This window comes from Meriones unguiculatus (assembly GCF_030254825.1).
Source record: "Meriones unguiculatus strain TT.TT164.6M chromosome 13 unlocalized genomic scaffold, Bangor_MerUng_6.1 Chr13_unordered_Scaffold_65, whole genome shotgun sequence".
NCBI classification, from domain to species: Eukaryota; Metazoa; Chordata; class Mammalia; order Rodentia; family Muridae; genus Meriones; species Meriones unguiculatus.
This window is the reverse complement of record NW_026843670.1, coordinates 218946-242074: the sequence shown is the minus strand read 5'-3', so window position 1 is coordinate 242074 and position 23129 is coordinate 218946.

Sequence of the window (23129 nt, the reverse complement as noted above, 5' to 3'; positions counted from 1 at the left end):
TCAAAAATATAACAGTTTTGGTGTACTTTGAGTTTGTCTTGTAGGAGTTGTGAAATCTGTGTTTATTTAATTTGTATTAAATTTAAAAAAAATCAAAGGTATCTCTGATCCAGTGTACATTTTTCATGTTAGAGTTTCTTTAGGTTTTTTCATGTAAAATTGGCTATATTTTAGGCTTATGCTTTTGGCTTTTTTCTCCCACAAATACTGAACATATTCTTGATTGTTGAAGTTTGTGGGGAGTACAGAAGTCACATCATGCCAGAAGATTTATGAGATTAGTGGCAATAGAGTCTTCATTTATTTTTCTGTTTTCCTCTATTTCTTACCAGGTGGCTTTTCTGATATTAGAGTTAGAGATTTTGGATTGTCCTTTAGCAAGCACATAAAGACAATTTGCACTTATGTCTGTAAAAGGCCGAAGAGACAACATTAAGGTGAGTGATACCACTTGACCAGTTACTCCTTTTCTTTGGGCATATTCTTTTGGTGACATATTCTGTCCTTTTTCTTCAGAAGTTTCATGTGGTGGTCCAGTGGTATCCATATTATTTAGTTGGATGTTTTTATTCTCCTGAAAAGATTACATCAAAACCCTGCCCCATACCCATTTTTTATTTAAGAAGAAATCACTAGTCTTTATAAGTTTGTTTGGACTCAATGACCAAGGTCTCTGATGAAGAGTTACCTCTGCTTATTCAGAAGATCTCTACTATTCAAATCTTATCATTATCAATTTTGATAGGATCCACCTTTCTTTTCCTGTTAAAACATTCGGTTTTACCAGTGAAGACACAGTTCAGTAGTTTCTCACTGTCTACTCCTTTTAGTTATGTTTACTTCTTTTTTTCTAGAGTATTTAGGTGTGCTGTTAAGTTGCTACTAAGAGATCTTTCTGATTATTTTTTTCTGAATGTACTTAGTGCTATGAACTGTCTTCTGTTCAACATTTACATTGTGTACTATAAGTTTTGATATGCTGTGTATTCATTTCATTTACTTCTAGAAAGTCTTTAATTTCTTTATTTCAGTTTTGATCCATTTTTTATTCAGTAGAGAGTTGTTGAATTTCTATGAGTTCGTAAGCTTTCTATTGTTTTTGTTATTGGTGATGTGCTGCTTTAAACCTTAGTGGTCTGATAGGATGCAGGAGGTTATTGCAAATTTCTTATATCTTTTGAGACTTCCACTGTTCAAGTATATCATCAATTTTGGAGAGCAATATATGATTTGCTGAGAAGAAGGAACAATCTTTTGTGCTTGGGTAGATGTTCTGTAAATATTATTTGGGTATATTTAGATTTTTGATGTTAGCTGGAGCATTTCTCTGTTCAGTTTGGTCAGGAGGAACTGTCCATTGGTGAGAGTGATATATTGAAGTCTTTCCCTATCAGTTTATGAGGGCCAGGATGTGATGAAAGCACTGCGGAAGTGTTTCTTTTATAACTTAGGTGCTCTTAGGTTGGGAGCATACATGTTAAGTATTGAAATGTTATATTGCTGGATTTTTTGAATACATCATGTCCTTTGCCATCTTTTGATTAGGTTTTTGAAAGCTGTTTCATTGGATATTAAAATTGATATACAAGCTTGATACTCCAGTCCACTTATTTAGAATATCTTTTTCCAAACCTTTACCTTGAGATAATGTCTATCTTGATGTGAAGCTGTGTTTTTTTGTATTTAGAAAAAGGGTGAATTCTATTTTATCATCCATTTTGTGAGTCTGTGTTTTTTTTATTGGTGAATTTGGGTTAATGTTATTAAGAGATATCATTGAACAGTGATTGTTATTTTGGTGGTGGTGGTGGTTTTAGCACCTTGAGTGGGGCTGTATTTATAGATACATATTATTTAAAATTGACCTTTTTATGGAACATCTTATTTTCCCCATTTGGTGATTGAAAGTTTCTGGGCATAGTTAGTAATTTGTGTTGGCTTCTGTAGTTTTTTAGAGTCAGAAGCACTGTGTCTAAGCCCTTCAACTTCTAGCATTTTTACTGAGAATACAGGATTAATTCCAATAGATCTGCCTTTTTTTTGGTTGGTTTTTGTTTGTTTTGGTTTGTCTGATTGGTTGGTTAGTTTGGTTTCTTTGTTTGTTTTTAGTTGCAGCTTTTCATATTCTTTCTTCATTCTGTATATTTAGAGTTTCGATTATTCTCTGGTAAGAGGACTTTCTTTTCTGGTCCAGTGTCTTTGATATTTTGTATGCTTCGTGTGCCTTGATAGACATCTTCTTCTTTAGGTTAAGAAATTTTTCTTGTATGATTTTGTTGAAAATGTCTTCTGGACCTTTGATCTCATCCTTCTTCTTCTAATCTGATTATCAGCATGTTGTGTGTTGTCATACTGTCCCGTAAATCCTGAATGTTCCCTGAAAGTTTGTATGTAGACAGGCTGGTTTTGAACTTACAGCTCTAACTCCACTCAAGTGTTGGGCTTAAATGTAGGCCAACATGCCTGGCATCAACATCACCATCATTGGCTGCTGAGCATGGAATATACGGATTTAGGTATTTATTTTGTTTTGTTTTGTATATGTAAGCATAGGTTATTGTGTTGATCTTCATCAACATCTTGCATTTGAAATATTGGCAGGGAGTATATTTAATTTCTTAGGATGGCATTTATTCATTGACACTAACACTATCTGAGCTTTCTGAGACATTGAATTGTGGGTTTGTGACGCTCTTCTTACCTGTTGTATTTTTTTATTTTATTCGTTTGTTTTATTCACATTTAATTTATTTTTAATTTAAATTTGTTTTTTTTAATTTATTCTCTGACATGAACTTGAGCCTTTGATTACCTCCTCCTAAGTGTTGCAGCCTTGCAATGCCACAGAGGAAGATGATGCAGCTATCCTTGATGAGACCTGATAAGCTAAAAGGGAAGGAGTTCCTCCTCATTTAGAAGACTAGAGAAAGGGAATAGGGGCAGAAGAAGGAGGGTGGGTGGGACTGAGAGGATATGAGGGAGGGGCTACAGCAAGGATACAAAGTGAACACATTGTAATAAATAAATAAATTAAATTAAAAATAATTTATTCACTTAACATCCCAATTGTAATCCTCTCTCTCGTCTCTTCCTAGTCTCACCCTCCATTCTTCTTTCTCCTTTATGCCATTTCCAATATCTCAGATACAGGGAGCCCTCCTCTCCTACCATCTGAACCCAGCCTATCAAGTCTCACTAGGATTGCCTGCATCCTCATCCTCAGTGGCATAGCAATGCCCCCTCCACCAAGGGGAAGTGATCAAATAGCAGACAACAGAGTCCATGTCAGAGCAGGCACCTTCTCCCCTTACTACGGATAGAACATGGAGACTGAGCTTCCTATCAGCTACATCTGAGCAGCGGTCTAGGTCCTCTTCATGAATGGTCTTTGGTGGGTGCATCAATCTCTCCAAGTCCCCATGGGCCCAGATTTGTTGTCCTTGTTGGTCTTCTTATGGAGGTCCTGCCAGCTCTGGGTCTTTCTATATTCTATCCTCCCACTCTTTCCTATGATTCCCTGTGCTCTACCCAAAGTTTGGCTGTGAATCTTAGCATCTGCTTCGATCCCCTCCTGAGCAGAGTCTTTCGGAGGATATGTTTGTTAGGCTCTCATTCTCTTCCCTCTCCTCAGTCACTTCTGGTGTCGATTCTATTTGCCCTTTTGAATAAGACTTGACCATCTTCCATAGGGTACTCCTTTTTATTTAGCTCCTTTAGGTCTGTAGATTGTAGTATGTTTATCCTATATTATGGCCATTACCATTTACAAGTGAGTATATACCATGCATGTCTTTCTGGTTTTGGAATAACTCACTTAGGATGATCATTTTTAGTTCCATCTACTTGCCTGAAAATTTTATAATTTCCTTGTTTTTTTAAAATACCCGAGGTGCATTCCATTGTGTGAATGTACCACAATTTCTGTAAAACAATGGTTTGGTTGAGAGATGTGTAGTTTGTTTCTCTGTTATTGCCATTATGAATATAGATGCTATGAACACAGTTGAGAAAATATTTTTGTTGAATGGTGGAGCATCTTTTTGATATATTCCCAGGAATGGTAGAGCTGGGTCTTGAAGTAACACTATTTTCAATGTCTGAGAAAGCATCAGATTGATTTCTAAAGTGGTTGTATAAGTTTGCACTCCCACCAGCAATGGAGGAGTATTCTGCTTTCTCCACATTCTCATTAGCTTGCTGTCACTTCACGTTTTGACCTTAGCCATGATGGGTTTAAGATGGAATGTCATTTGCATTTCCATGATGACTACAGATATTGAGCATTTAATGTCCACCATTTGATATTCCTCTGTGGAGAAATCTCTGTATAGTTCTGTACCCCAGTTTTAAATTGGATTATTTGGATTGTTGGAGTTTAATTTCTTGAGCTCTTTATAAATATTGTTTATTAGCTCTTCCTGTTGTATGTAGGGTTGGTGGAGATCTTTTGTCAGGCTGTAGGCAGTCATCTTGTTCTACTGACAGAGTTCTTTGCTTCATAAAAGCTTTTTTCTTTCATGAGATCCTATTTGTTAATTCTTCATCTTCGAGCCAGTGTTCTTGGTGTTCTGTTAAGGAAGTTACCTTCTATGCCAATGAGATCAAGCTCTTTCCCAATTTTTCTTCTAACAGATTTAGTGTATCTGGTTTTATGTTGAGGTCTTTAGAACAACTTGGACTGTAGTTTGATGCAGGGTGATAAATATGGATCTATTTTCATTTTTCTACATGTAGACATCCAGTTAGACCAGCACCATTTGTTGAAGATACTGTCATTTTTCCATTGCATGCTTTTGGCTTCTTTGTCAAAAATCAAGTGGCCATAGGTGTGTGGGTTCACTTATGGGTCTTCACTTCAATTCCATTCATCCACCATTCTGTTTTTATCACAGTACTGTGCAGTTTTTATTACTATTGTTTTATAGTAGAGCTTGAGATCAGGGAAGGTGATACCTAATGAAGATCTGTCTTTGAACATGATTGTTTTAGCTATTCTGGCTTTTTATTTTTCCATATGAAGCTGGGAATAATTTTTTCAAATTCCTTAAGAATTATATTGATATTTTGATGGGAATATCATTGAATCTGTAGATTGTTTTTGTTACGATGACAATTTTTACTATGTTGATTCTACTGATCCATAAGCATGAGAGATATTTCTATCTTCTGGTATCTTTTTCAATTTCTTTTTTGGGTTTTTTGTTGTTGTTGTTGTTCATATAGGTTTTTTACTGGCTTGTTGAAGATAACACCAAAATACATTATGTTTTTTTTTTTTTTTTTTTTTTTTTTTTTTACTGGCTATTGTGAAGTGTGTTATTTTCCTAATTTTTTTCAGTCCATTTGTCCTTTGCATACAGGAGTGTATTTTTTTGAGTTTTCTTTTTCGTTTTTAGTTAACTTTATATCCAGCCACTTTGCTGAAGTGTTTTTCAACTGTAGGAGTTCCCTACAGTAGAATATTGGGGGTCATTTTTGTTTACTGTCATATCATCTGTGAATCAAGATACTTTGACTTCTTTCTTATCAATTTGTATCCCCTTAATCTCCTTTAGTTGTCTTATTGCCCTAGATAGGACTTCAAGTACTGTATTGAAGAGATTTGGAGAGAGTGTGTAGCCTTGTCTTGTCCCCAAGTCCAGTGGAATTGACTTAACATTTTTTTTCATTTAGTTTGATGTTAGCTATATACTATTCTGTATATATTCTGTATACTATCTTTACTATTTTTAGATATGTGCCTTTGTCCCTGGTCTCTCTAAGACTTTAAACAAGAATAACTGTTGGATATTGTCAAATGCTTTTTCAGCATCTAAGAAAATGGTCTTTTTTTTCAATTTGTTTATACAGTGGATTACATTGATGGATTCCATATATTTAACCACCCTTGCATGCCTGGGATGAAGCCTACTTGGTCATGGTGGATGACATCTTTGATATGTACTTGGATTTGGTTTGCAAGTATTTTATAGAGTATTTTTACATCATTGTTCATAAAAGAGATTGGTCTGAAGTTCTCTTTCTTTTTGGGGATCTTTGAGGATTTATCAAGGTGACTGTGGTCTCACCAAAGGAATTTGGTCATGTTGCATCTATTTCTATTTTGTGAAATAATTTGGAGAATATCAGTATTCGCTCTTCTTTGAAGGTCTTGTAGAATTCTGCTCTGAAATCATCTGACCCTTGGATTTTTTTTGGTTGGGAGTATTTTGATGGCTGCCTCTATTGCCTTATTCACTATAAGGCTATTTAATATCTTTACCTGATGTTGATTCAACTTTGCTAAGTGGATTTTAAAGAGAATTGTATATTTCATTTAGATTTTCAAATTTTGGAGCATATAGGCTTTTGACATAAAAGGTAATGGTTCTTTGGATTTTCTCAGTGTATATTATATCTTTTTCTTTCAGACTTTGTTGATTTGGATAGTGTCTTTCCGCCATTTACTTAGTTTGGCTAAGAATTTGTCTGTGTTTTTTATTTTCTCAAAGAACTAGCTCTTGGTTTCGTTGATTCTTTGAATTATTATCTTTGTTTCTAATTTATTGATATCAGGCCTGAGTTTGTTTTTTCCTAGTGGTCTACTCTTGCTGGGTGTGTCTGCTTCTTTTTTCTTAGGTCTTTCAGGTATGCCATTAAGTTGCTTGTATGGGATGCCTCCATTAGCTTATGATGGCCTTTGTTGGTATTCAAACTCCTCTTCGGACTGTTTTCATTGCATCCCATATGAAGTTGAGAAATCTTCTATCAAGGTTTGTAAAATATTCTGTTGGTATTTTGATGGAAATTTCATTGAATCTGTACATTACTTTTGGTAAGATGTCCATTTTTACTATGTTAACCCTGCCAAGCCATGAGTATCGGAGATAGTTCCATATTCTGATATCTTCTTCTAATTCTTTCTTCAGAGACTTGAAGTTTTTTTTATACAAGTCTTTGACTTGCTTGGATATGGTCACACCAAGGTACTTTATGTCCTTTGTGGCTATTGTGAACGGTGTTGTTTCACAAATTTCTTTCTCAGCCCTTTTATCTTTTGTATACAGGAGGGCTACTGATTTTTTTTTTGAGATAATTTTGTATCCAGCCACTTTGCTGATGGTGTTTATCATCTGTAGGAGTTCCCTGGTAGAAGTTTTGGAGTTACTCAAGTATACTATCATATAATCTGCAAATAGTGATACTTTGACTTCTTCCTTACCAATTTGTATCCTTTTGGTCTCCTTTAATTTTCTTCTTGTTCTAGCAAGGACTTCAAGAACTATGTTGAAGAGATATGGAGAGAGTGGGCAGCCTTGCCTTGTCCCTGAATTCAGTGGGATTGCTTTAAGTTTCTCTCTGTTTACTTGATGTTGGCTACAGGCTTGCTGTATATTGCTTTTACTATGTTTAGGTATGTGCCTTGTATCCCTGATCTCTCCAATAGTTTAAACATGAATGGATGCTGGATTTTTTCAAATGCTTTTTAAGCATCTAAGGAGATTATCATGTTTTTTTCTTTCAATTTTTTAATATTGTGGATCACATTAATGGATTTCCGTTTGTTGAACCACCCCTGCATACCTGGCATGAAGCCTACATCGTCATAGTGGATGATATATTTGATGTGTTCTTGTATTGGGTTTTCAAAGTATTTTGTTGTGTATTTTTGCATCAATGTTCATAAGGGAGATTGGCCTGAAATTCTCTTTCTTTGTTGGGTCTTTGTGAGGTTTAGGTTACAAAGTGACTGTGGCTTCAATGAATGAGTTTCGTAGTGTTCCTTCTGTTCCTATTTTGTGGAATAAATTGAAGATAGCTGGAGTTACCTCTTCTTTGAAGGTGTGGTAGAATTCTGCACTGAAACCATCTGGTCCTGAGCTTTTTGTGGATTGGAGTCTTTTGAGGAATGCTATTTCCTTAGTGGATAAAGGACTATTTTATTGATTCAGCTTTGGTAAGTGTAATTGATTAAGAAAATTGTCTATTTCATTTAGATTTTCAAATTTTATGGCATATAGACTTTTGAAGTAAGTCCTAACGATTGTTTGGATTTCCTTAGTGTCTTTTGTTTTGTCCCATTTTCATTTCTGATTTTGTTAATTTGGACAATCTCTCTCTGCCTTTTAGTTAGTTTAGCTAAGGGTTTGTCTATCTTGTTAATTTTCTCAAAGAACCAGGTCTTGGTTTCATTGATTCTTTGAAATGTTTTATTTATTTCTAATTTATTGATTTCAGTCCTGAGTTTGATTATTTCCAGGTGTCTCTTCTTTTTCGGTGTGTCTGCTTCTTTTTTTCTAGGGCCATTAGATGGGCTATTAAGTTGATTGTGTGAGATGTTACAAATTTCTTCTTGAAGGCAGTGCTATGAACTTTCCTCTTAGCACTGCTTTCATTGTCTCCCATAAGTTTGGTTGTGTTGTGTCTTCGAATTCTAGGAAGACTTTAAGTTCTTTCTTTATTTCTTCCCTGACCCAGCTGTCATTTAGTAGTGAGTTGTTTAGTTTCCATGTGAGTGTAGGCTTTTTGCTATTTCTGTTGTTGTTGAGGTCCAGCTTTAGTCCATGGTAATTAGATAGGATACAAGGCATTATTTCAATCTTCTTATATCTGTTGAGATTCACTTTGTGACCAACGACATGGTCTATTTTGGAGAAGGTTCCATGAGGTGCTGAGAAGAAGGTAAATTCTTTTGTCTTTGAGTGTAAGATTCTGTAGATATCTGTTAGGTCCATTTGATACATGACCTCTATTAGAGATATTGTTTCTTTGTTTAATTTCTGTTGTTTACTTGTCCTTTGTTGAGAGTGGGGTGTTGAAGTTTCCCAGTAGTAATGTATGGGGATTTGTGTGTGGTTTAGGTTTTATTGATCTTTCTTTTACAAACGTGGGTATCTTTGTATTTGGAGCATAGATGTTCAGAATTATGATTTCTTCTTGGCGGAATTTTCCTTTGATGAGTATGAAATGACCTTCCTCATGTCTTTTGATTAATTTTGGTTGAAAATCTACTTTATTAGATATTAAAATGGCTACTCCTGCATGTTTCTTGGCTCCATTTGCTTGGAACCTTCCACCTTTCTATTTTGTGACTTAGATGTGTTTCTTGTATGCAACAGATTGTTGGGTCTTGTTTACATATCCATTCTGTAAGTCTGTGTCTTTATTGGAGTGTTAAGTCCATTGATGTTGAGGGAAATTAATGACCAGTGGCTGTTAGTTCCTTTTATTTTGATGTTGCTTGTGGTAGTGTGTTTGTGTGCTTGGTTACTTTTAGTTTTGCTCTAGTGACATTATTTCTTTCCTGTGTTTTCCTGAATGTAGTTAGCTTTCCTGGGTTGTAGTTTTCCTTCTAGGAGCTTCTGTACCCCTGGATTTGTGGGTAGGTGTTGTTTAAATTTGTTTTTGTCATTAAATATCTTGTTTGCTCCATCTATGATGACTGAGATTTTGCTGGGTATAGTAGCCTGGGTGGTCATCTGTGTTCTCTTAGGGTCTTCATGATATCTGTTCAGGCCCTTCTGGCTTTCATAGTCTCTGATGAAAAGTCAGGTGTGATTCTTATGGGTTTGCCATTATATGTTAAGTTGGCCTTTTTCCTTTGCAGCTTTTAGTATTTTTTCTTTGTTCTGTATACTTACTGTTTATTATGTGGTGGGAGGATTTTCTATTCTGGTCTAATTTATTGGGTGTTCTGTAGACCTCTTGTATTCTTATAGACCTCTCTTTTAAGTTGGGGAAATTTTCTTCTATGATTTTGTTGAAAATATTTTGTGGGCCTTGGAGGAGGGAATCTTCTTTTTCCTCTATTCCTATTATTTTTAGGTTTTGCTTTTCATGTTGTCTTGGATTTCTTGGATGGTCTGTGTCAGGAATTTTTTAGATTTAACATTTTCTTTGATAGCTACATCTATTTCTTCCATTGTGTCTTCCACACCTAAGATTCTTTCTTCCATCTCTTGTAGTCTATTTCTTATGCTTACCTCTGTAGTTCCTCTTTTCCTCTCTAAGTTCTTTCTCTCCACAGTTTCCTCCACTTGTGTTTTCTTTAATTTTTTTCCAATTCTCTTATCAGATCTTGAGCCATTTTATTGATTTCCTTCACTTCTCTGACTGTATTTTCCTTCAATTCTGTCAGCTGTTTGTTCGAACAATCCTCTGTTTCATTAATATCTTTTCGTGATTTAAGTATTTCCTCTCTAAAGGCCACAAATTGTTTGGCTGCAACTTCCTGTATTTCTTTAAGGATGGCCATAATCTGTTTGACTTTATCTTCATCTAGGTCTTTACGCAGTTTATTTTTTCTTCCTCTATTATCCTGTTCATAAGCACAGATGTAAGGTCATCTTCTTGAATTTCATTTACCCTGGTGTGTCCAGGGCTGCTTGCCCCGAATAACTGGGTTCTGGAGATGCCATATTGCTTTGTCTTTTTGAGCTTTTACACTTGCCTCTACCCTTTTGGCTATCTTAGGTATTGTGTGTTAGTTTCTGGTGCTTCCTGGAATCCTGTGGTGGGGATAATCCCCTTGGCAGGAAGATGATTTTTCCTGAAGGAGGCCTCCTCAGCTTTTGGGATACAGTCACTGAATAGCAGGTATTTTTCAGGAATTGCCAAAACTCACCACAGGCATAGAGACCTGAGCGGTAATTGTGGTCTTTGTTAGTCAAGGGGGCTCTCCTCTCACCCAGAGAAGTCCTGGAGACAGCTGTCCTGCTTCTGGCTTTCTTGCTGTAAAGTTAGTAAGCTGCAGCTGCAACCTGGGCACCCCATGGTTTGGTCTGCTTAGTTAGGGATAACTGGTCGTCCCTTGGAGCAGTATCTGGGGTTGATCTTGGGGATCCCAGGCTTCTGTATGTCTGAGGTTAGAGCTCTGTGCCCCAGTACCCAAGCAGTAATCCATGGCAGCTTGGCACTGCTCTCCCATGTGCAGCAGGAGGCTAGAGTCTGGAGCCTGTGAATAACCAGAAACTTTTCCAGAGCTAGGTGTCCTGAGGTAGGGCCAGATGTTTTCCCCACCTTTGGGTTTTCTCCCAACATGAAGACCTAATCTGTGGTTTTTGACATGGTGTGTAGAATGGGTAGGCACTTGCCAGATGGCTACCAAGCCGGTGACTGGGAAAGAACCTGCGAACATTTCCAAGAATGTTCCCATTTGTGGTGGTGGTAGTGTGTGTGTGTGGGGAGTTGGCTGAGTGCTCTAAGCTGGGACCTGCTTTTTCCCTGTCTGTGGGTTTTTCTCCAGACAGGGAAACCTATCCTCTAGTGTCCTGGGGCACACAGTTCTGTCTGTGATGGAGAATAGGGCATGCCGGTCTAGTGACTGGAGGCCCACTCAAGGCTGGCAGCTGTGCACCCACCAGTCTGCAGGATCTTTTCCAGGGATAGACTGGGTGACCTGAGGTCAGTCCCACTTTCTTCTTCTCTGTTTTTTTTTTTTTTTTTGACACTTGGCTCCCAGTCTCTGGTGCCCTGGAGCACACAGTTTGGCCTGGGAAGGTGATCAGGACACACAAGTGTATCCTGAGCCTGGAATATTTTCCGGGTTCTCACTGAGTGACCTGAGAGTGGAACTGAGTGATCCCCACACCATGGAGTTTCCTCTCACCTGGGAAACACGATTGCTGTTGTTTTAGGGCCCAGAATTCAGTCTTTTAGTTGCTGTACCAATATTGCTGTCCTGTTCCTGTCCTGTTCCTGTTCTGTTCCTGTCCTGTTCCTCCTGGCAATGCCATCTTGGATTCCCTCTTTATCATCCCTTTCAATTAATTTTGGTTGAAAGTCTGTTTTATTAGATATTAGAATAGCTACTCCTGCTTGCTTCATGGGTCCATTTGCTTGAAAACCTTATTCCTGCTGCAACATCCAAGAAATTTTCCCAGAGATTAGTGGGGTTCTCTGAGGTTGGACCCAATTGTTTCCCTCATCATTGGTTTTCTTCTTACCTAGGAAACACAGTCAGTGGTGTTTGGGGGCCCACAGATCCAACTATTGGTCACTGTGCAGTCTCTGCTACCCATCTTATCAGAACAGTGTGAAATCAGTCCAGCCATCTGGGATCTATTTTTAGTTTTTACTGAATATAAGTATTTTGATTGTATGCATGAATATGCATCTCTTCTATGCCTAATCCTCACAGTAGTCTGAAGATGTCTTCAGAACTCATGAACTTATAGCAATTGAAAGTAGCGGGTACCAGGTAAACACTAACAATTGAGCCCAATTATTTGCAAGAGCAGTAAGAGCTCCTTACTGCTGAGCCATCTCTTCTATCTTATGTGGCTCCTTTATGATCAGCATTTACAGTGCTAATATTTTTGTCTTCTATTTTTACCTGTTTAAACATGCATTCCCTTTTAGTAAGATATCATTGCAGTTGCAGTTTAAGCTGGGGCAGTACAGATTTCTGGAAAATAAATATACAATAGGAGTGAATGTATAACTCCATGTAGAAGCTTCAGTAAAGACCTCTGAGTTCTTTCAATATTTTGTGTTTGTTTGATTGACTTTTAGGGGAGGCTCTGTCTTAATATATAGGTCTGGCTGTCCTAGAACTCTTTGAATAGATAATGCTGACATCCAGTTCAATAAGATACACCTGCATCTGCCTCCTGAGTGATGGAATTGAAGGCATGACAGAATACACCCAGCTTGTCCACCATTTTTTGTAGTTAGTAACTGTTAATAAATTTCTCTGATTTGTACTTAGTATTGTTCATCTGTTAATTTCTCTCTCTCTGTGTCTCTGTCTCTATGTCTCTGTCTCTCTATTTCACACTCTTCTCTCTGTTTGTCTTTGTCCACATTAATTGCCATGTCTATTTCAAAGCTATATCCTCTTCAAAAAGTTTAGATATGATACAGTTAAAACTTGTTATTCCGTTTTCTTCTAAAATGACTTAGTGATAACATTAACACTTCTTTTTTAATAGAAAAGTTTTAATCTTTATTTTTAATCTATAGACTACATTATTTAGTAAGGAGGATATACAAAACAATGATCAAAGAATAATCACGTGTTCTATTCCTTTTCTTTTGTCTGGTCACTCAGAAATATGATGTTATTGGCTATGATTGTTGTTGCTTGCCACTCACATTATTTTTATCCATGTATTCACTGTAGTCCACTTTCCCTTCCACAATTATATGAGCCCCCCTCTTCACATACTGATATGCCATATCCCTGAGCCCTGGTCAAAACATAATATTCAGTACCATGTTGTCTTTTGACTGATGTTACCCATCTGTTCAGTGTCCCCTGATCAATACATCTCATTTATTGCTATATAAAATATCATGACTGTGTTTTGTCCTTCCACTTGTCTCATGACAGAGTCCTTACCTACTCACCCAAGTAACTGAAGATGATTCATAGATTGCTCAAGAACCCAACTAATGGCTACTTTATATTAATGTCTTACCAACTGATGAAACACAGGTTTTTGAAGCATGCCTTTTTTTTCAATCTAACCCTTAGGCTTTTTCATCTCCCCTACTGCACATCACGCACAGCACCCAACTATATAACAGTCACACTTCTGTGTCAGAAAATAAATTGAAGAAGCAGTAGAATTATATGATTATATTGACAATGAAGTATAAATTTATATTGTTGCCACTGTTTCTGTTGTACAAATGTATGGCATATTTTAGAATTCAGTGACCTTCAATGATGTGCATGTGAAATTCAGCCAAGAAGAGTGGGCCTTGCTGGAACCTTCCCAGAAGCAACTCTACAAAGATGTGATGCTAGAGACCTGTGAAAACCTCACTGCTATAGGTAAGACTGCAATTTTTCTTTCACTTTTAAAATAAAGAGACAACTCTTACTTTGTTATTGATCCTCTTCTGTTATTCCAATTGAGAATGAGGAGGAATGAGGTAAATAAATCAGGCATGGTTCTAAGGATCACAGATCATAGTGATTTAAGTTTTGCCTTAATAATAACATGATATTTCCAATAATATATATTTTCTCATACTATATTTTAGGCTACAATTGGGATGACCATGATATTGAAGAACATTTTCAAAGTTCTACAAGTAATAAAAGGTAACTTTATGTACATGTTGACACAGATGTAAATCTTAAATTTTAATGTGTCCTGGAAGTTTGGTGTTTTTTGTTTGTTTGTTTGTTTGTTTATTGGCTGCTTTTTATTTTCTGTTTTTGAAATATATTTTTTTCTGGGTATCTGTGATTTTCTTAGACTTACTTGTTAGACCAGCCTGACCTCAAAATCACAGAGATATGCCTGCTTCTGCCTCCACAAGTGCTGGGATTGAAGGCATGTACCAGCACACATGGCTGTGTCCTGGAAGTTTTAAAGAAAAGCAACAGTGTAAAAACAGCACTACTTTAAGTGTACTGATGATCATTAAAATCTCATAATTCCATGTACTTCAATGTCAGGTATCTGATTTGTGTTTACAAGGCACTCCCCTAAGATAGAAGAAAATAAAATAATGTTGTAACAAAAATAACATTTGAATCATATGGACATTACAGCTACTGACTTGAACTGCCAATCTGTTTAGTCTCATTCTGTCTATTCAGATATTGTAAGAGGTATACACACTGAATTGGTGATCAGTATGTGTCCAAAACCTTCTAATAAGCAAAAGTTTCATAGTAGACCCAGTGCTACTCATTTTCGTGCAGTAACATTGTAAAGTTTAGTGAAAGGAGCAGCTTATGAGAATCAAGAATATTGTTGTGGAGAAATCTTAATCCCTATATGACATGTCTATGATGAACAAAAAACAAAATGTTTTAATTCAATGTGGGAATCTTTATTATTTTTGTAAATTAAACTGGTATATCATATGTCAAAATGATTCTAAGACACAGGAACATAGGGTTATTGAAAGAAGCAGTGTCCCTGTCTTTCTCCAAGAACAATTGATTTGGTAGTAGTCCCCACTGTGAGTAAATTTTCTGAATGTGATAAATGGTTACTGTTAATTGGTTTTGCAACTTCACTGAGAATTCATTAGCAAACACATATTGCTGAAAATATCTATGAATACTAGGAATTTGGAACTTCTGCTTGTCTTGGCTCACATTGTAAATGAAGTATCATTCATACAGTACAAAAATTTGTGAATGGGATTGCTGTGGTAAAACTCTGAATTCTTACAATACTCTTCATATATAGGAGAAAACCTCATATAGAAAAATGATGCTATAAAAGTGATCCACATAACAAATGCTCTTACCATCACAGGGATCTTCAAAAATACCCATAATGAAGGCGAATACCGTGAAAGTAAATAAAGTGATAAAACTTTAAAATTTGATTCTTCTTTACCATTAGACCAAATTATGATATTAATTCATATAGATAAATATATTTATTAGTGTAATGAAATCACTGTGGTAAATCTTTCACATGTGTCAATTTTCTTTGCAGGCATGAATATAGTCATACTGGAGAGAAACCCTTTAAATGCACTGTATGTCATAAAGCCTTCCCGTATACAACTTTTCTCATACGGCATAAAAGAACACACACTGGAGAGAAACCTTACGAATGTAACCAGTGTGGTAAAGCCTTTGCAGAAAAGAATAATCTCATATGGCATAAAAGAACACACACTGGAGAGAAACGTTATGAATGTAACCAGTGTGGTAAAGCCTTTACACGAAACAGTCATCTCATAAGACATAAAAGAACACACACTGGAGAGAAACCTTATGAATGTAACCATTGTGGTAAAACCTTTGCAGAAAACAGTATTCTCTTAAGCCATAAAAGAACACACACTGGAGAGAAACCTTATGAATGTAACCAGTGTGGTAAAACCTTTGCAGAAAAGAATAATCTCATACGCCATAAAAGAACACACACTGGAGAGAAACCTTATGAATGTAACCAGTGTGGTAAAGCCTTTGCAGAAAACAGTACTCTATTAAGCCACAAAAGAACACACAGTGGAGAGAAACCTTATGAATGTAACCAGTGCGGTAAAGCCTTTGCACAAAACAGTGCTCTCATAAGCCATAAAAGAACACACACTGGAGAGAAACCTTATGAATGTAACCAGTGTGGTAAAGCCTTTGCACAAACCAGTACTCTCTTAAGCCATAAAAGAAAACACACTGGAAAGAAACCTTATACGTATACTCAACATGATAAAGCCCTTGCACAACAGAGTAGTCTCCAAAAACATGAAAAAACACACAGTGGAGAGAAGCCTGGTGAGGGTAATTAGTGTGATAAATTCTTTGCATGTAACAATCATCTCCTAAGACAACAACACATTCTGGAGGGAAACCATATGAATATAATTATGTGGCAAAGCCTTTGCATATAACATCTCTTAATACATAAAAGAACACATACTGGAAAGAAGCTGTCTCACTGCATCCAATGTGAATAAACTTTTGCACTTCAGAATCATCTTCAAACTCATGAAAGATATCCTAATGGACAGAAAGCCTATGAGTCCTTTAACATGGTGAAACCATTCTATATTTGTACAATCTTCATCATCATGAAAGGATTCATACTTGAGAGAACTTATGAATATGTTAAAATAGTGAGGCCTTGCACAAATCTAGAGTCGTCATCATCATCATAAAATTATCCTTACTGGAGAGGAATTCTGTGACTATAAGCAAGGTGGAAAGCCCTTTGTGTACTTTGGTCCACTGAGATGCAACAGAAGTGTAAAACTAGCTCATTGGAAATGACCTCACTTTTCTGAAGGGGAAAGGGAATAGAGGCAATAAGAATGGAGGGTAGTAATGGGGGAGTGAAAGGGGGGAGACTTAAATTGGAATGTAAAGTAAATAAACTCATTTTTTAAAAGAATACAATGGATAGTGAATATGAATTACACGCAACAGTATTATATGATAAGGTGTTTATGGAAGACTTATTGATAATCCTGATTCTCAACATTTAGTGTTTTCTTTTTTTTTCCTACTCCATCATTTATTTTTCCATAATATGTAAGAACAAAGCATCGAGAGCATGATAAAGTGGGGAGCAGAGAGTGTTTTAATCATCACCTCTTGAAGGATGGAGTACATTTAGATAGTTTCAAGGTTGAGGGCCATTACCTCCCTACACAGATGTGAAGGGGTTGCTCGACTCCCTACCCTTCCCTCTTTTTCAGCACCCCTGGGGCAAGCTGTGAAACTCATGGTGTTCCCCTGAGAAAGGTATTGCATGCCTTCTTCTGCCATTGTGCAATCACAAAGGACAGGACACAGAACTTATCATACTATAGCATATCTTAGGGAACAAAAATCAAACTTAATTGCCGCACTTTACACAAGAAACTGTTAGTTCAGTGGATGAATATGTAGGAAATGAACTTTCACCAGCCAGGAAGTTCTCTGAGAGTATCACAAGATTGGTAACCTGTAGAAGTTTCTTTGTGTACATCTACCTATTGTTCCAGGGGTACTATTGAAAAAAATCACTTTTTTTTCTATGTATGACTGCTTCTGGCCTAGATGGGTAACCATGTCAAGGGTGTGTTTTCTCTGCCTGACTTCATCTGGAGAGTATCTTTAGACATGGAAACCACCAATCAAATTTGATAGATGGCCTTTGACACAGATCCCTGATAACTCTCCCCTCCCTTCAAATATAGGATAATTTGGTTCTGTGTTCTTGTTCTTCTTATTCATATAATAGGAATGTGCTGTTTAATGCAAATCTAGCATTCTTGAATTTCCTAGTATTAAACAATTATCTACACCTATGCTTGGAACATCCCTGGTACTCCCCAAGGGATACAAGCCACTGTGTTCTGTTTTCTGGAATTAAAGTTGAACTTACTTTCTGAAGTGGTTCCCAGAGTGGCTAACCAATGTTATGCTTGTGAGCTTTCCAAGCTTTATACTACTCATCTTCTGTCCCTCATGCCTTCCTGGGCTGGTGGGAAACAGCCATCCAGGTAGCAAGAGAATCACATTCTCTGAAATGCCTGTGATAAAATATTTCAGACTGCATAGCATTTCAAATTTCACATGTTTCTGGATTTGAGATGGTCAATCAAACAGTATCTTGGGATGGGACTCATTAAAATGAGTTATACTTATTGTTTAGTTCAAGGTAAGGTTGCAGGCAAGCTTCATGGTATGAAATCTTCTAAGGTGAGTACAGTGGCCCATGGAAAATAAATACAAGCAGAAATTTTATTTTTCTGTTTTTAATAGCTGAGTATTGTTCTGATAATGTAAGGGTGAATGGCAGGCGAGAGGAACTCTCCTTTTGAGTAGTCTATGGGAAGGGGATGGGGGAAGGTGGAGGGAGGGACCAGTAGGAGTTGAGGGAGTGACCTTCAATCAGCATATATAATGAATAAATTGTGAATAAATTGTGAAAAATAAAAACAATTTATAAAATAAAATATAGTAAAGAAAACAAAGCAAAACAGCAAAAATTTGAGTCTAGTTTGGGTAACTGCCCTCCCTCAAAGAAAAGAAAGAAGATATATAGAAAGAAAAGAAAAACAGAATCTTTGTCTTTGTCACCTTTCTTCCCTATGAGCTCAGTTGAAGATCATTATGCAATGGAGACCATGATTCTCTCTCTGAAGTTTATGTTACCATAGAAGTAGGATTCAAACCTGAAACTAATGGCAGAGTTTCCTAGTTAACATATCAAATCAAACCCACCTGCCATTTTCTCTCAGAAATCCTTCAGTCCTTCCATGTTATCTGGCCATCCAGGCTAGTACAGCCCATGCATTACCCTGAATTCTCCTTCCCAGGTCCTGAGATAACCTTACCCCCCCACACACATATAGGCAAACTATTTTGGCTACCTGGTTCTGTCAAGCGCCATGCAGGAGCAACAGCAGAACAGCTGTAGAACTCATGGAATGTGGCTCCCCTGTTAGCATAATCATGATGAGTTTGTCTTGGAGAAGCATAATCCCAAAAACTGATTTTCCAGATGAATTTGTGTTCTTATGTAGCATATCTCTGCTTGTTGCCCTTATGATGTCCATAATCCTTATAACATGAGTTGTATGAAAACTTTAAGAAGGCTTCTAGCTCTTCACTGGGAAATATCACTGACATTTAAAATTAACAATGCTTGATCTCTTTTCACATGTTAACTGGAGCAGATTAATGAATTAACCACTGTCCTTGAAATGAGCCATAGATATAGATTGTTAGCAATGACCATTATACTTAGAAACAATTTGGAAAAATAGATTGTTTCACAAGGTCAGGGAAGATGTTTGGCTCTGATGTAAAAAATCTTAGAGAACAATTTAAAGTTAAGAAAAGTACACTATTAATAGTAAATCCAGGGATATTTTAAGGTTGATGAGCTGAAACAATAGCCCAAGGTAGCATTGGCCGTCTGGGCACCCGCAAACTAGGTCTAAACCTGAGACAGCAGTTGATTCCCTTATATTTGTTTTTCCCCTCAGCTTCTTGATATGATTTAATAAAAATGATTAATGAGTAGATGCACACCCCTTTAAGATTTAAAGTACAGGTGCCAGTACCATGCCATTTTTTATTACTGTTGCCCTATAGTACTACTTGAGATTGTGGATGAAGATACCTCCAGAAAATATTTATTGTGCAGGCATTTTTTTAAAAATCAATTCTGGGTTTTTTGTTTTTCCATATGAAACTGAGAATTGTTCTTTGGAGGTCTGTAATGAGTTGTGCTGGTGTTTTGATTGGAATTGCATTGAGTCTTTAGATTTCTTTTGGTAGAGTGGCCATTTTTACTATGTTAATCCTACCAATTCTGGAGTATGGGAGATTTTCTGATATCTTCCTTGAAGTTCTTTTTTTTCATACAAGTCGTTCACTGGCTTGATTAGAGTCACACCAATGTACTTTATATTATCTCTGGCTTCTGTAAAGGGGTTTTGTTTCCCTAATTTCTTTCTGAGCTCATTTGTCTTCTGTATACAGGAGGGCTTCAGATTTTTTTTAAATTTAATTTTGTATCCAGTCATTTTGCTAAAGTTGTTTATCAGCTGTAGGAGTTCCCTGGTTGAATTTTTAGGGTTATTCATGTATACTATCACATTATCTGCAACACAAGCTGGACTGGATATGGAGAAAAGGGAACCCTTCTCCATTGCTGGTGGGAATGTAAACTTGTACAACCACTTTGGAAATCAATCTGGTGCTTTCTCAGAAAACTATGAATAGTACTACTAGAATATTCAGTTATACCAACTCTGGGCATATATTCAGAAGATTATCAAACAAACAACAGGGACATTTGTTCAACTGTACTCATAACAGCTTTACTGATAATAGCCAGAATCTGGAAACAACTTAGATGTCCCCAAACCGAGGAATAGACATAGAAATTGTGGCACATTTATACAATGCAATACTATTTAGCAATTAAAAACAAGGAAATCAGCAGGCAAATGGATTGAACTAGAAAAGATCACTCTGAGTGAGGTATCCAGAAGCAGAAAGACACTCATGGTATATCCTCACTTATATGTGGGAATTAGTCAAATAATGTAGGATTAAAATACTAAAATTTATAGTCCTAAAGCAACAGGAAGAACCCTAGGGAAGATGCTTAATCCTCGTTTAGAAAGGCAAATGGGATAGACATCAGTAATGGGAGAAGACAGGGAACAGGGCACGAACCAACCACAGAGGGCCTCTGAAAGAATCTACCTAGCAGGGTACTGAAGCAGATGGTTAGCCACAAAGCCAAACTTTGGGCAGAGAGCATGGAATAATATGGAAGATTCAGGAGATAGAAAGACCTGGATGAGAGAGGCCCTCCACAAGGAGGCCAATTGAGCCAAAAAATATGGGCCCAGGGGGTCCTTTTCCAACCAAGGACCATGCATGAAGAACACCTAGAACCCCTGCTCAGATGTAGCTCATAAGTATCTCGGTTTCCATGTGAGTTCCCTATTAAGGGTAACAGCAGCTGTCTCTGACATGAACTCAGTGGCAGGCTCCTTGATAACCTACTCCTGGAAGGTGCAGCCTTGCCAGGCCACAGAGGAAGATGCAGCCATTCTTGGTAAGACTTGATAAGATAGGCTAGGATAAGACAGTAGGGAAGTAGGACTTCCCCTATCAGTGGACTAGAAGAGGGGCATAGGGGTAGAAGAGGGAGGTAGGTTGTAATTGATGGAAGATGAGGGAAGGTCTTACAGCCAGAAAACAAAGTGAATAAATTGTAATAATCAATAAAAAAGAAAAAAATAAGTTTTTTTCCTGAAATGGCTGCACTCAGGCAACTGTCTCTTAAAAACAACTAGAAAGAATAGTATTTCACCTCTTCACATTTTCCTTTTTCCTGTATATAATAAATACCCTTGATAAAATTCAGTGGTTTGTTATATATTCCTAGTATTATAATATTATAAAATATTTTACAAATCAAATTTTGATATATTAAGTGTGTAAAAATAGTTTATGAAAAAGTGGCTTGAATTTTCAAAAGAGCAAAGAATGTTTACTCAAAACTCAGGAGGGTGAAAATGGAAGGAAAATTGATGGAAGAATAAATAATATATAAATAAATATTTCTTACACAGTAATTATAACATTTTGATTATTGAGATTTAAAAAAATATATACAGAATATTTCTCAAGTAAACAATGTAAGGTATTAGTAATAGCTCTTTTGCATGTACCCTGAGATATTTCTTTAAATTATTCCTCTTGTCACTTAAATGTGTTCTTTGACAAGTCATGCCACTACACCCTGATGTTCAGGCTCTAATACTGACTTTTCAGTTCTTATTTCAGTGTACTGACTTCTTTTAGCCCAATTAGGACTGAAGTCATACAATGTTTGATTTCTGCGTCTAGCTAAGGTCACAATTTTTGATGATACATTTTTAGTTCATCCACAATTTCAAAGTAAAATGATTGCCTTTCTTAAAATGTTAAATGTTCTCTCTCACACACATGCACACACACACACATAATGCATGATACATGTAATAGTAGTTATTGGAAACACAAGACTTGAAATTGAAAGAACCAAAAGAGGGCTGTATGGGAGATTTTGTATGTGGGGAACAGAGAAATGAGAAAAAAAAAATGTGATTATATTAAAATCTCGAAAAACAAATGTACATGTTTTCTATGAATAAAAAAATTGAATAATATAATATTTTGCACTGATGTGATTCAGGACAATCAGGTGTATTCTATCTTAGCACACAGTCAGCTGTGTTTCAGTAAACATGAGTATATATGTGTGCTGGACCTGCCCAAGTCATCTGTTGTTTTTATGTGGATAATGGTAGAACTCCTCATTCAGTGTGTACAGTATATATTCTCTTTTAAATTGACTCAAGAATTTTAGGTATTTTGTGTGTGTGAACTGTATAAAATAAAGCGCCCCTAAACTTCTTTCTTGGTCCACTTTCTTCTACTGTCTCCTTCCATCCTTTTACACAAAAATGCTATCTAATGTGGATGGTACAGAGTGTTCCGTAGATGCAGCAGAAGAATGGACATTTTTTGTCTAGTCCATTCTGTTAGTTCCTGTCTTTCTATTGGAGAATTGAACATTCAAGTTGAGAGTTTTCAATGAACAATGTTTATTATTTCCCTTTATTTTGTAGTTATGGTGTGGGGAGTTTACTTCTTTATATTTGATGCTTGGGATTATTCACTTTTTGTCTGTTATTGGGTGTGGTTAACATTTTTAGATAGGAGTTTTGCTTTGATTGGCTTCTGTAGTGAAGGAGTTTTACAGAGATATTGCTCATATTTGGTTTAATTGTGCAATATATTTTTATTCACCATTTATTATTGAAAGTATACTGGATATAGTAATAAGGATCCCTTAAAGATTATATACAATTTGTCTCAGCCATTCTAGGTTTAGAATTTTTCTTGAGAGATCAGGAGTTACTCTAATGAGCCTGAATTTATATGCAACTTAGTCTTTTCAACTTGCAACTTTTAATATACCTTCTTTGTTTAATATAATTTTCTTTACATTTAGGGTTTTGATTTTATATGCTGAGCACAATTTCTTTTCTGGTATGCTTTGTTGTTTTCTATACTTTTTGTACTTTTATAGGCTACCCCGTCTTCATTAGGTTAAGGATATATTCTATTATTTTGCTGAAAATATTTCAGGGATTTTGATGTGAGTTTTGTCTTCTTCCTCTATTTCTATTATTCATAAATTATTTTTTTGCACTTTTTAGAT